This window comes from Patella vulgata, chromosome 5 (genome assembly GCF_932274485.2).
Source record: "Patella vulgata chromosome 5, xgPatVulg1.2, whole genome shotgun sequence".
Lineage (NCBI taxonomy): Eukaryota > Metazoa > Mollusca > Gastropoda > Patellidae > Patella > Patella vulgata.
This window is the reverse complement of record NC_065883.2, coordinates 56,665,740-56,681,009: the sequence shown is the minus strand read 5'-3', so window position 1 is coordinate 56,681,009 and position 15,270 is coordinate 56,665,740. Positions and strand designations below refer to the sequence as shown.

At 34.4% G+C, this 15,270-nt stretch overlaps 2 long non-coding RNA genes across 2 annotated transcripts in view; both read left to right on the top strand.

Moving 5' to 3' along the window:
- Positions 1-1,001: 1,001 nt before the first annotated feature.
- LOC126822074 (uncharacterized) overlaps positions 1,002-15,270 on the top strand; it is a 30,278-nt gene continuing 16,009 nt past the window's right edge. Inside the window, exon 1 of the long non-coding RNA XR_007680630.2 lies at positions 1,002-1,246. This is a non-coding gene — a long non-coding RNA (uncharacterized LOC126822074). The remainder of the gene's footprint in view (positions 1,247-15,270) is intronic.
- LOC126822077 (uncharacterized) lies at positions 1,440-13,329 on the top strand. The gene is made up of 2 exons (XR_007680634.2): positions 1,440-1,622; positions 12,680-13,329. It is a non-coding gene; the product is annotated as an uncharacterized LOC126822077 (long non-coding RNA).

The following is a 15,270-nucleotide window of genomic DNA, read 5'->3' as shown; positions in this document are numbered from 1 at the left end:
TCAATGTCGAGCATACAAATCAGTAGACTGAAATCTGATTCACCCTATGTAATCGTGCACTTTTTGTTGTACTCGTTTTAAACTATGTTATTTCATGTTTATACTGAATAAGAAAGAAAATTCATTGCGCATGTATAATAAGATGATATAATGTTATTCTATATAGGCTGCAGCATACACCATTAATAAAACATAAAGAGCTATGTTCAACGGAGCAGTCAACTTATAGATTTTAGTAGTCACCAAGAAGAACGATATTCATATTATTCAAATATGCAGAATCTTCCATATAGAATGGTAAGTATACTTGTTGTTCAGTATACTTACTTCATTATCATACTGTATAAATTGACCTTAATCGATTTTTCTTGGTAGAATGCAATTGTGATATAGACAAACTTTCGTTTCATTGGGATAAATTGACCAGGAGTGGATGTTTAAGGGACAGTGGCACCCCTCGTCTAACAATGGTTTAAATTGTCTTGCGCTGATGATTCAGTAATTAATACGATTTAATTTCCATTATAACATCTGATGACGCCTGATAAAGGGCAGACAGCTATCAGAATGAAGTAAAGTGTTTGCTTTTTTTTTTTTAACTGGACGTATTTTTTTTTATTTATTTATTATATATACAAAAATATTAGCACAGCCGTATCTGCACTACTTTGCTTCACGGTAAACGATGAAAAGATAAAAGGTATGCTGACACAAACTGCAAAAAAACCCAAACAAATACAAAACAATACAGCACCGCTTTGTCAAATAGATTTTCGTATATTAAAAAATGGAAAATTAGAGACGTCGGCCTACCATAGCCCCTTTAACTAATCTCTCTATCAATTCCGTATTTATTATATAAAGAGAAAAGCGACATAAAGCCAGACTGAATATATCTATAGAATATATATATATATATATATATATATAAAAACAACATCAAATACGTCAATAGGATTTTCTCATATTGACGATATTTTTTCTCTCCACCAAACAAAAAATAGTATTGTGTTAAATCGAACGAATATGAATAGGTAACATTTGTCACAGTCTAATGCAATGGCGGTGGCACAAAAGGCAATAATACTAGGTTTTTAAAGCTATAAAAGGTGGTTGCCTACCAAGACCGAAGACATACCAGAATAATCTACGGGTTTATCAAGGCTGTGTAAAATACGAATCTCGTCTAAGAATGTCTGTTAGTGGATTCTTTGTGAAATGTGTTGGGGAGGCTTATTGGTCTAAGGTTTGTTATATCTCTTGTTAAGACCTCTATTATACGTACAACACCCATACGTATTACTCCTGTCTCTTCATAGCATCTATGATAATAAATATACAATTCACCTTGTGCGACACCATCTGACAGCTTAGTTAATTAATATCCGTCGCTCGGACTATATATTTAAAGGTCGCCCGAGGGGCCACGCTCCCATAAAACTAAGTGCATCGAAGCAAAACGTTGATAGTAGTTCTGAGCTTAGGCATCTTGTTATCACACACGCAAACACACATTAGTTACTACCTGCGATTAGTTGGTGATTTTTTTTTTAACAAAAAGTATCGGAAGCGTTGTTGCTGTTGAACATTTTGGACCCAGAAAACTGAACATGGTTATGAAAGTAAGTAATTGTTTATTTATATAATATATCATATTTATGTTTAAATATCGGTATGTGACGGATGTTGGACTGTACAACTAGAGAACACGTGTATTGAAGCGGCTGCTATTGACAGTATTGTCATTGTTGAGATTAATGTCTGAGATTTCAAACAAATTTGACTTAAAATCATGTTCAGGAATACGACAGGCCTTCTATATATGAATTTAGTTCGATTTATTTAGAATGTTTTTGTTAAATAAAATCTAATTCAGTTTTGCCCGTGATTATGATGAATGAAAAAAACCTGTATAAATGACATGCATTTGGGTGTTGTCAGCATATATATTCGTAAGCTATCAATCCTATTACCTTTTAGGCGGATTTCGCAAAACAATTTTATCTTATATTTATCATTAATAACATTAATGTATCAATGATTACTTAATTGAATACTCAAAGAGGATACGTTTTAATTAAAAACCGCCGCAGATCTTGTAATTATATTTTCTTGATTGTACAGATTAAGTCTTCAAATTTTTAATCATACATTTGAATTACTTATTTAAATATATCAACAAAACATATCAAATAGGCTAAATCGAAGACTAATAATGATAGTTTGTGATCGCTAAGATTACATCTCTTAAAATTCTACCCGTTGGGCAATAGTATATGATAATATTTTGTATTGCCCTGTAGAATGCTTCTGTCAAATTAGCTATGCGATATTTGAATTTTTGACACAGATAAGAATAAACCTATACTTATTTAATACTTATGTCTTGCAATATAATATATTATGAATAGTTTATTCATATCAGTTGCTCTATTAGTAGTTTTTTTAAAGGTCCTATATGATTTCATGTATGATATTAGTTAAGTATTATTAATGGACACTGCTCAGTTTCTAAACTAATTCTGTTAACAACAGCTATATATTACAAAATAAAGGGGATTTATATGGGACATTACATTGTGCCAAATTATAAAAATGGTCAAAATAATGTGAACTTCCCAAAATAACGCGAATTTAAAAAAAAAATGTTTAATACCCGGAAATAAACCCAACAAAATATTTGATCTTTATTGAATCATGGACCAGCAATACTTGTGAATTTCCGGTGTGCGTTAACTTTCATAATCTTGGTTGAAAGTTCAATAGTAGGCTTGACCCCCCACTTATAATAATCGGGAGTCTCACTAGTTTAATAGCTATAGAATACAATAGGCCATTAATTACTCAGTAGGGCGAGAACAGACATACCTGTCACACCTGACGACAGAATCATACTCCAGTTCGGGTCATTTGAGATTTGAAAATGACGAAACACGCCTAGATTATTAACTACACATTTCTTGATATAATTATTTTGCCTAGTATACAAAGTGTCATGTGTGAATATGAGCTATGGCTCGGATGTTTTGACTGTTATAAGATATAGTTGACAGTTCCCTTTGTTGAAACGTTTAGAATTTGTCATCTGTCAAAGTATACACTTTTTACCACGTAAATAATATAGTTTAAAAAAGTATAAAAGATCGTCTTTACATCTCTTTATAAACTACACTAGATGAACTAATGGAGATGTCGCTTGAATAATAATTTCGTGACGAAAAAACCCCCAGACAGTTCGTTACCATTATGCTATTCTCTCAAAAAATAAAACACGATTATTATTCTATGAATTGCGGGGAAACTGGAAATCCGAGAGAAAACCGCTCAGGCACAAGCGTGGGGCCGTACTCCCGACTTTTTCATTGGTTATAGACATTTAGATCTAAAGTGTTGGACTACGCCTACCCCACCACACCTACCACAAAAGAAATTAGTATAATGAGGATTGAGGATTAGCGATAAATTCTAAATTACTCCACCCAACTGACTGACACGCACGGTGTAAGAAAATTAATTCAATCTAATTAAAATTAACATTTTCTAAATAAATGGTCCACAAGAATTTTGATGTAGAGCGAATAGCTTTAAGCTCAATATTTTAAAAACAAAAACGGTTTAGAATGAATATATTAAAACATATGATGATTGAATGCAGGCGGGTATGACAGCATTGAATACAGAAAGATGAATGTTTATTTTTATAATGTATATTATAGTAAACTATCTTAAAACATCATTAATCAAATGTGCATTGCAGTCAACCAGCACTAACAGATCCTGCCATCAGCCTATGTCGCGTTTCTTTTTTGTTTACGTTTTTTTTTTTTTGGGGGGGGGGGGGGTCGTCTTCCACATTTCTAATTTAAATAATTTAAAATCTAGAAGTCACAAGTAGACTATTATTGAATCTTTCGGATTATTAAATGACCACTTCCAGTACAATTTATAACGAAAATATATCAGGGCGGTCGGATGAGCACCCGACTTTCTGAAATGTTTAGTACAAGAACAACCCCTCTTTTCTATTAACTCTAAGTTCCAGGCTAAAGAACTCAAGTTTTGAAAAATCATTTCTTAAAAAAACCGACATGGTTATACACTTTACTTAAAAATTAAAAGGGTTTTGGAGTTTTAATTTTTGATTTGTGAATGTTTCGCAGTTTACCAATAAAAAATTCACCGAAATTTGCAAAGAGACCGTATAATATATAATGTTTCAATACTCTAATATCAATTCTATTAAAGCTCGAGGTAGTAAAACGCAAGTTGACATATTGTATTTATAAGGGAGATTTATGATGCAAACATCAAATGATCAATAATTGTGTATAAACAATCAGCTATACTAACATAGAATCTGTTGAAATTGAATATTGAGGATTTAAATAATTATTTCCATATGAATTATCAAATATGTACCTGGTGACAGCTAAATCAAATATTTATAAGGAATTATTGACTACCTTGTGCGTTTTTTTTTCTTTATCAGCAACTCTGTGGTGTAACATAGTATTTTATTCTTAAATTTCCCTTCCTTGTTTATTGTCGGATAGTTTTGCAACAGCATACCATACCATATCATAAAGGGGATATGTTAGGACAGGACAGGACAGGACAAGGCAGGATAGGATGGGATGGGATGGGATAGGATAGGATAGGATAGGATAGGATAGGATAGGTGATTCTGTTGAATAGGATATAATAGTATAACAAAAGCTGGTCAGTTATGTGTACTCCTCAATTGAGAAGTGATATCAGGTGTTCCAGAAAGAATAATCATACCCCGCTGACTAGCCTCACTAAGATAGGAGTTTAAAGTTTTGTTTCTTGTTGAACCAAAGTCATACCGCAGACTATCTCATTGAAATTCCGTTTTATATAATATTGCTATTTTTGGGTCCAATTTAAAGAAAACTGTAGGACAGAGCTCTAGGCCACTATGGTAAAGCTTTCCAACGGGTAAAGTGTCAAATGTTTTAACGTACACACTTGCTTAGAAAATTTTGCAGAACAACATGGCAAATAGAATGTGGAACTAGAGAACATGACGTACATGATTTATATAACTAATCATTATGAAAATATAATATTTTGTCATTCCGGTTGAGAACATTATGCGTTTTGTTAATCAATACTGATAAAATATACTATACACAGCAAAAAATGTTAAGACCCGCCGCCCCTGCCCCAAATAAAAGCTGAATTATCAGTATTGAAACCAAATTTCAATCCTCATGAAGGCAAATCAAAGAGTAGTATTTTGGTGATAAAATAAGGCGTTACTTATTATTGGAAAATGTCTCTCACAAACGCAGCCACATGCACGTGAATCCTCCCTGGCACACTGATCTACTTTATTTAAGGTGCTTTTACCGGGTGGCACACACCAAGACGATGAACTGAGGATACTTAAACACTCATGTCTTTTGGATGAAATTCCATTTCATTTTCACTCTGTGATTTCACGCACTTTTTGTGCTCATAAAGTTACAAAACAAAATAACCAAATGATTTTTCTTTTAATTAAAATTTGTTTTGCTTATCTTCTTTTTCTGAATTTCATACCATACTTCCATGAAGTTCAACCCTCTGTGAAAAATCAGGGGGTGTGGGGTGCTTAACATTTTTGTGCTGCGTACATTTGAAGTATACAAGACATAAGACATGAAATTAATGAAATGAAATGGGGCTTAATGGCCTACTGTTCTGCTCCGACTGGGCTAATGAAGACGGGCATACGCCATACAGTGTGCTATGCGGGAAATTTTGCCCGGGCAGCGGCACTATAGCCTACTCTTATATCGAATTCCAACCACCAACGGATCTTTTACGTACATGTCAATGTATACACGCTACCTCGGTTTTTCGTCCCACCCGAACGACTAGACAGCTGTCCTTGTCAGGCCCGCCCTTCTGCACCATTGACAAGGGAAAACCACGTCGGAAAATGACGATGAACTTTCTCGGACACCCGACCTCCAGGCTAGCGAGCCAGCGATATATATATATACTATTCAAAAAAAGTAGGGGATATTTGATTTTGGGGGCATAATACTAAAATATGCAAATGACTACGAAAAAAGTCACTATAGAACCTAACAGAAGAAACATTTCCAGTTACATGTGACGCCCAAACGCACCAATAGCTACCGCATGGAATGCAGGTGATGCTTGGGATCATCATGGGGGTCCAACCCAAGATTTGCACGACTCTGACTTTGAATGTTACAGTCATTGTGGCATTGAATTCCAGGGTGGAAACATCAGTTTAATTGTTTTAGTGACCAGAAAACAAATTTTGATATGCGTCGGCTTACCCAAAATGAAAGGTTACGTGCCCTTGGCATGCTACAGATCGGCACAACACAGGCGGTTGTGGCGCGGACGATGAATGTTTCTCAGTCTGTCATAAGCAGGCTATGGTCCAGATACCGTGATACACAATCTGTACAGGACAGACCACGCTCAGGTCGACAACTCAAGCCCAGGATCGATTTATCCGTACCTTGGCCTTGAGAAATCGTGTCATCACAGCAAATCAGATCAGCGCTCGTCTTCAAACAGACACTGGTGTGAGAGTGAGTGGCCAGACGATTCGGAATCGACTGCATAGGGGTCACCTTCGCGCCCGACGTCCTCGCGTGATCCCTTGTTTGAGAGATCATCACATTCAGGCAAGACGTCGTTGGTGTAGGGATCGTCAACACTGGGATAATCGACGCTGGAGCAATGTGATGTTTTCAGATGAGTCAAGGTTCACTGTTGATTTTTTGGACAGACGTAGGAGGGTGTGGCGTCGTCGAAACGAGCGCTTCCAAGACGTTAACGTCATCAGACATGATCGATTTGGGGGTGGTTCTGTTATGGTGTGGGGAGGCATCACTGTTGCTGGAAGAACGGCTTTACATGTTGTTGCAGGGCGTGTTACAGGCCAGTACTACCGGGACAACATCTTGGCAGTCCATGTTGTGCCGTTCGCACGACGTCATGGCCGCCGTTTCATCTTCCAGGATGACAACGCAAGATGTCACAGGGCCAGGATCGTTACAGGTTACCTCCAACAACAGAACATCACCACATTACCTTGGCCAGCACTGAGTCCCGACCTCTCCCCCATCGAGCATGTCTGGGACATGCTTGGACAGAGGTTACGTCAACGTCAACAACGTCCTGCCAATGTCCAAGAACTTGCTGCTGCGTTGCAACAGGAATGGGACAATCTGGACCAAAATGACCTTAGACGTCTCATTAGGAGTATGCCACGTCGGATCAATGCTTGTTTGGCAAACAGAGGAGGATTTACCCGTTACTGACTTGGTTGTGATGCTGTGGTAACTTTGTTGTTTGACCCCGGGTATCATTTTACCCTTATAATGGTCAGTCTGTGCCTTACTTAGTCTAACGATCATTTGGAATAAATCGATGAATGTGAACTTCATTTCATTTTGTCATTTGTTTCTTCGTCAGTTTCATTAGGTGACTTTAATAACACTTAAAAATCAAATATCCCCTACTTTTTTTGAATAGTATATATACCCATAGTCATCTGCTTAGTTCTTGTGGAGCCACGGTGGCTGGATGGGTAAAGCGCTGGCTCGCTATAGCCTGGAGGTTGGGTGTTTGATCCCTGCATTGGTCAAGAAAGTTCATCGTGATTTATATATATATATATATATATATATTGTAAAATATTTTTAGGAAACTACGGGTTCTGTCCCCCACCCAATTTCACATTCAGTTTGTCATTCCATTCGCGTTTTCCCAACACCCACAAAACACTTATTAATTCAAGACGAAATCTTTCGATTTTAGATTACCACGGACAACGTCATATGCATACTATAAATCTGAGTTCTTGCCATATGTGATCTCTTTATTTTATGGTTAAAGTATGGGGGCGTATGAATACATTAACACAAAAGGTCAACATATATAATATACAGTATGTACTAGATTAAACACTTAAAAACCTAGTTTTTTCAGCAATATAGTTTGTCACAGTCAGAAATATGTCTTTCCAAAAATAAAAACGCCATTATATTGTCAAGTTAGTTTTAATTGATAATGTACATTATATTACGCACCTTTTAACCTCTTTTAACATACTGCGTCATACTTAAACACGTTGTCACGTCATAACAGTATTCTCTTTACCAAAAATGTAAAATGAACGTCTTTAAGTAAACGTTTAACCATTCCACAGCTATTCTTGTCGTCATGGTATCTTTATACAAATCGGGATACATTAATTATAGCCATGTACACTATTGCATAAATAAAAGTTACAAAATCAAATATTAACAAAATTCTTTCAGAGTAATTATTTGTATCAGGGTTTAACTTGACAATGCATGTTCCGATATGAATAATTTTCGACAGAATGTGGTATCATGTTCATAAGCAAATTGCAATGTTCATGTGTTACGCTTTATAATTATTAGGATGCAAAACTTATTATAAATTATGCCATCACAACAATGTATCACAAATAATTAAGTATGTTTATGTCTACATGTTATGCATCAACCAAATTTTATTAATGGTAGATAAATAAGCATGTAGACCTATCACAGATTAATATTGTGCTGACAATAAATACTTCTTGGCTGATAAATACTCCTTCTGCAGCTTTAAAACTGTATAGTGCATTTTGGAACAGCAAAATTGAATTAAACTAGATCTTGTGCCGTATTGATTAGTATCTCTAACACATTTGAATTTTAATTTAAGGTATGATGGACAATTATTATGAAAAATCTTATGTACATGATTTAGTTTTAACTGTTTAACCCGGTTTTTAACATTTAGTATTTTAAAATCTGAATATGAAACATGATCTCTACGTGCAAGCCCATGTACAAATCTAAGAGCCTTATTTTGAACAACTTGTATTTTATTTTAATACCAAGCTGAGCAGGCATAATTATCAAAGTGGCACTGAATAAGTGCAGAACAGAGTAAATTTTTAGTTTTTTTGGCTTAAGGTTTTTTTATTCTTAAGTTCGCTTTCTTATTAATATTGTTGATAGTCTCCTCACCAGACAGGTTTTTGTCGAAATATGGACCGAAATATTTTAGACTATCCGTTGGTTTTACCGTATGGTTATAACAGCCTAATGTAAACTGTTTAATATGACTTAGTTTACGTTTAGGTCGAAGGAAGAGAATACATTCGGTTTTACCGCGATGGATCGACAGTTTATCATGGATGAGCCATTCTGAACAGAAATAAAGAGCACAACTAAATGATTGTGAAAAGACTTCAAAATTCTGTTTGGAAAAAAATATTGTGCTGTCATCAGCGTATAAGATAAGTTTACATTCTGGGGGGAAGCTGATAGCCATATCGTTTACATAGCATAGAAATAGTAACGGTTCCAGGATACTACCCTGGGGCACGCCACAGATTATGGAAGCGGGGTCGGATAACGTGTCACCAACATTGCCTACTTGTTTCCTACATGAACGATATGAACAAAACCAATCAGTGTTAGTTTTTCACATAAGACACCAGGATCAACAGTGTCAAATGCTTTCTGTAGGTCAAGCATTCTCATCCCTGTAAATGGACCTTTTGTATTTTGATCTTTCAAGTGATCTAAAAGGTGCATCAGACATTAGTCTGTAGAGTATCTTCCACAAAAATCCGATTGATACTCATGGAGAAGGTTGAGTGAGATAAGACTCTAATTTAATGTATATAGATTTTTCAAGCAAATTACCTACGTCCAAAAAGCTATTCTTCTTGTGCAAAGGTTTAACTCGAGCTAGTTTCAATTCATCAGGTACTGTGTTTTCTGATATAGATAAATTGATAAGAAATTGAATGTGAAATTTTAAGACGTCAGCGCCGTCTTTTAATTCTGCCGGGATCTCATCAAGACCTGGTTAAGAGAACAAAGTTGATTGAAAATAAAACCCTCAGTTACATGATGTAAATTAAAAGAACTTTTAGGTAAGTTCTTTTTAGTGTAGAAATTCTGTAACAGAAGTGATTTAAAGTTAAACCGAATGCTAAGGGCGTGGGATTTATCCTTTTTATTGTTTTTATTTATATCCAAGATCTTTAAGATGTTGCCAGAGCTTTTTTGAATGATTTTTGTTCTAATTTGTTCGCTAAATATGTTGATTTTATATCTAATTTTAATTATATTATGCTTATTAATTGGGATCCTGTTACATTTCTTAGTAAAATTAATAGGTAAAGTAATGATCACTCAGACCTATATTTATTACCCCAGAATTACAGATTTTTTTACTAAATTTACATAATATTATGTGATTAATAATACTTTTACTTGTTTTTGTTACTCTGTTAAAAAATATATGGTATATGTTTAGAAACTAAAGGTGTAAATCCTTTTGTAATGAATCCCAATATCACTAACTTTCGTGTCACAATATACACACACACATATATATATATAAAACGATCTAACTCTCAGTTAAACATATAAGTAAAATTCAAGTATTAGAGAAAAAACGCTAGTACTTTCATCGTTAACGCATTAAAATGGCCTGACGATTCGTTTGATAACGATGAAAGTACTAGCCAAAATTTATATATATATATATATATATATATATATATATATATATATATATATATATATATATATATATCAGAATTTGTAAACAGCAATTGTAATTAACAATGCGTTCCTTGACGATGTCTATACTAACGTTTTTATAAAACTTGCAGCTTAAATGTTGGAATGCAACAAACAATTTATCTTCGTGAAATGAATACTGTTAAATATACTTTATACCAAAGATATTCGATGTCTTTATAATATATCATACTGCCATTTAGACAAATTAAGTTCTATGTATTGGGACATGTTGCATTGTAGACTTAACAATTTATTTTATGCACGATCTATTTATAATTAGAAATATGTTATAAGGTGTCTTGCACGGAGGTGATACGATATACTTATCTGTCTATTTTGTTTTGTTTCTTTGTCACATGGAAATCATGTAGTTAATAACAAATCAACAATACCTCTTTATTTACCTCTAAATATCAGAGATACGCTCTCATAAGCAGGGTTGGCTTCTCGACGGGTAAAAGCTGCTTTACTAGAAAGATTGAAATCCTACACATAAAGTTAAACTAATGATATCATCACATTACTTATTCAAATAATGGATAGAAGATAAAATACGACTGCATGAACTTCTCTTGGTACCACTTCAGGAACCAGTATACAGACTTGGTCGGCTGGCAAACTCCGTTTAGTCAAAATCATAACTATTCGCTCTAAATTTTTAAGTTTTCAGACTGGGATAGGATGAGATGCAATGCATTGAATGATTCACTGACTTACATTTACAAATTCATTACAATACAATCATCAAAAAAAATGTTTGTAGCCGCCCCCATTATCCAAATTATCCACATTCATGTAATTCTTGCTGGAAGTACTTGTATCCGCTGAGCAAAGTTAACTTTCTTTTATGATACATAATTTGAAAGAACCATAAGTATATACAATTAGTGTATTGATCGGATGGCAAAATGTAGACATAAATTATTAATTTTTAACATAATATAAACCACCGAGATCTAGTTCGTATACAGATAACCTCCATGGGTTTAATAAGGTCACCTGTTTGACCCTCTAAATTTATAGTTGGCTGAAAGCATATTTCTACTCATCTGGAAAAATGTGATGTGGTAAAGTCAGTCTTCTTCGATTCGTCGTCCTGCAAATATACTAAAAATGAACCCAGTGCAGTATTTTGGTAAAAAAATTGATATTTCCCGGTACTTAAGACAGGTCTTGTTGTATGTTTCCAATCAATGGTTATGTATTTCAGATCTCGACTGTTTATAAAATATATCTTTAAACCTTGAAATGTTGGTTAACGTTCATTCTTTAAGATGATGTTTAAAACATGTTTTTGTAGTCTCGGTACCGTATTCTTAATACAGGTTAAACAATAATATATTCCAATCAGTTTGCAAGCTTATTTATTTGATCTAATTGATTTTTGACCACCACGAAAAGGTTGGGAAAACTTCTTGGCATTTATAGGGTTTTACCTGTTTTTACCACGTGGTAATTTTTACCGACTAACCCTGTCTGTAAGTAGAAAGCAAATAGTATTTCATGAATATTATAATAATGGGGCCAGTCTTTTGCTCTGTTAACAATTGATGTATAACAACTACTATTAAATATAATGCCATACATAGATTATAAAACATCCAATGGTCGTTGATGAACAAACAAATAACAAGAGCTTTCATCTTTAATATCTATCTCTGCATGATAAGAGTGAAAAAGAACTCTTCTATTGTTCGGTTTGGGCCCCATTTCATCTTCAAAATAATGTCACACGCAGCTTCCATTCAACATATAAGATTTTCTTTGAAATATAGTAATCGGGTTTTAAATGTGAAATTATGTCTGTACAATGAGGCTATCATATACCGATTTAATGTATATAGTGAGTTTGCAATAGGGTTCAAAGTGAAAACCTTCGAAGGGTAATGTTGGTGTTGTTCTGCAAGTGATCACAGATTTGAGAGGGAGTGAAAAATAGTTTTTCTGGTTGATCATATAATAATTATAATTATACCCAAAGATATTATTGCCAGATTTATTCATTTAAAGATAATATTTATTATATAAGTGATTCCTGCTAAATATACTTTCTTCTTTATTTCCAGGTAGCAACCGTCGTGGTTTTGACCCTGTGGGTTACGGCTTTATCACAGAAAATAGATTTTTGCCAAATCTTGTGCCAAGGAAAAGGGTCATCAACTTCTTGTGAGTCGTTACTCGTTGGCTATAAGCCTGATGATTCTTTGCCGATTCTGAACCTGTATTGTTGCTTGAGTAATAAATATGTCAAAGAATTAACCGACTACTGGAAGACACTAACTAAAGGTTTCCAAGATCATCTTTTAAAGTATGAAAAGAACGCAACCCAATTGGAATATTACGCTCGTTGTATCTACAGGTGCTCCAAAGGCAACGGTCTATTATCTAAACGTTACTGCGACGACCACATGTACGATTGTCAAAGAAATATTTGTCAAAGAGATCCATAATTTTAACCCAGGACTGGCCAATAATGATCTTATTTATTATGGCCATCCATATTTATACTCTTTATTGTCACAGTGACATGAACATTATATTATTCAGTATTCGGGTAGACAACGTCGGTGGAAAAAGTCTAGTGAAAGTGAGTCGTACTATTACTGTAGAAGTTACAGCTTAACGTTATAGACGTTTCATATAAAAACACAATCAAAAATTTACAATTTTTTTATGTTTAATATCTGTAGTCATACAATAAAATGTAAAACAAATATTTGAGTGTGGTATTTGATCTTTCTACATATGACAGCTGTGTTTAACAATCAAATTTGCCATACGACAAAAGCTGTCTGTATGATCTACCCTTGAAACCCCCTTACAAATCATCTCGATACCCTATATTGCTCGAAATTTATTATCTTTTAAACTTGTAGAACAATTGTACATATTTACAATTCCGACTTGTACCACCATAAGGAAGTAAGAAAACGACTCTTTATCATTTCCCAGTTAATTAAACCTTCTAATAACTATTAGATTTTGTAGTAATATTGTATTTATCAAAGAGAAAGTGAAATATTAACTAATCAAAACACAAATACAACCATAAATGATTAGTTATCCAACTGTGCACTATAAAAACAAATACTGTACAGATTTCAGTAGGTAATGGAAGTAAAGATATAGCCATCAGCCGGCATCCTTTCATTAGCTGTTTTTGTCGAGCTTTCATTTTACGTCGAATTTTTTTTTATCCTGATTTGGGGATAATATATATTTACTTCCTTACGTCGATTTTTTTTACCCTGAGTTGGTGTTATTTACTTCCTTATGCCGATTTTTTATATCCTGGTTTGATGTTATTTTCTTCCTTATTTCGAGACTTTTAATCTTGCTTTTATTTGTACATGTCGAGTTTTTATCCTGTTTTAGTGTTCACGTAACACGACGTACGAAACGTCAAAATAATAAATATAGAAGCTGACATCCAATTCATAAAATACTTCGTACTTAATTAGAACATGCTGTAGCCAATGCCAATCGACCCAGCTTTGAGAAACTCAAAATCTATGGATTTATTCATAACAATACATCTGCAGACATTTAGGTGTACCCCACGCTCCTTGCAGTGTTTTATTTGATTAGACCTAATCCCACTTAAAGATACATTATGGGAGATTCGATAACGAGTTGGCAGTTCTCACTATAATAATTAAAAACTAGATAACGTAAAGGCAATTTGCTGAAAATTTCATTCAAATTGATCCACTATGAACCGAGAACTAAGCGAATAAAATTTCTGCCTAGCCTCGGTCATCATTACTAAAGTCAATACGTTAAACAGCATAGCCTCGATTATCCATTTAATCGTTTAATCTAGAAGGGAAGTAATGCAGTAAATCGGATCACAATCCACTTAAGATCGCAGGCTAGCGATGCCATCTAGAGTTGATTATGGTCTGGATAAGTTAATTAATGTCTAATTAATAATTTAAATAAAAAAAACAGGCCTAAAGAAAGACCTGCAATAGACAGATTTAGCTCTTGCATAATGTATGTTTAACACTGCTGTAATGGAAGCAAATTTCTGTTCCAAATTATGACTGGTCAATAGTCCGATTAACAACCAATAGCTAACTGCGTAACAAAATCATTCGGCTTTAAACAGAGCTCCAAATTGGACCAAATATGTTTACATAACGTTACGTCATGACTTAAGAAGTATTTGGCCCAATAAACTAATGCACAGCAGAATATTGCAGAAAAACTAATTGCGCGACAAACGAGGCTATAAAACGGCTACAATGTAAACAATACTGTTTGGGGACGGAACAATACTTTCACCGTTTTAAGTCACTGTCCAAAGTTTAAGCGAAAAACCCTGATTACAGATGGGCTGTCATGTTGCTGCACTTGGGATAGATTTGATCGAACAGAAAGAATAGACACACTCTCTCAAAAGCTCTAGTATCAGAAGTCAATCCAGCAATGGCCAGAGAGTGATTTCTCGGGCCATAGCTTCAGGAATATGGGTGTACCACAGCCTATAGAGGAAATGGCCGACTCTTCACATGGCATCTTTTATGGCTATTTTTGGACCACAAAAAAGGCTATAGGGAAAGAGTCAGACATTTTAAACAACTTTTAGCTTCCTAGTAAAGTGAATGTGACAATACATGTCGACGGTATCATGGCGAAAGCTTTTTTATCTTTA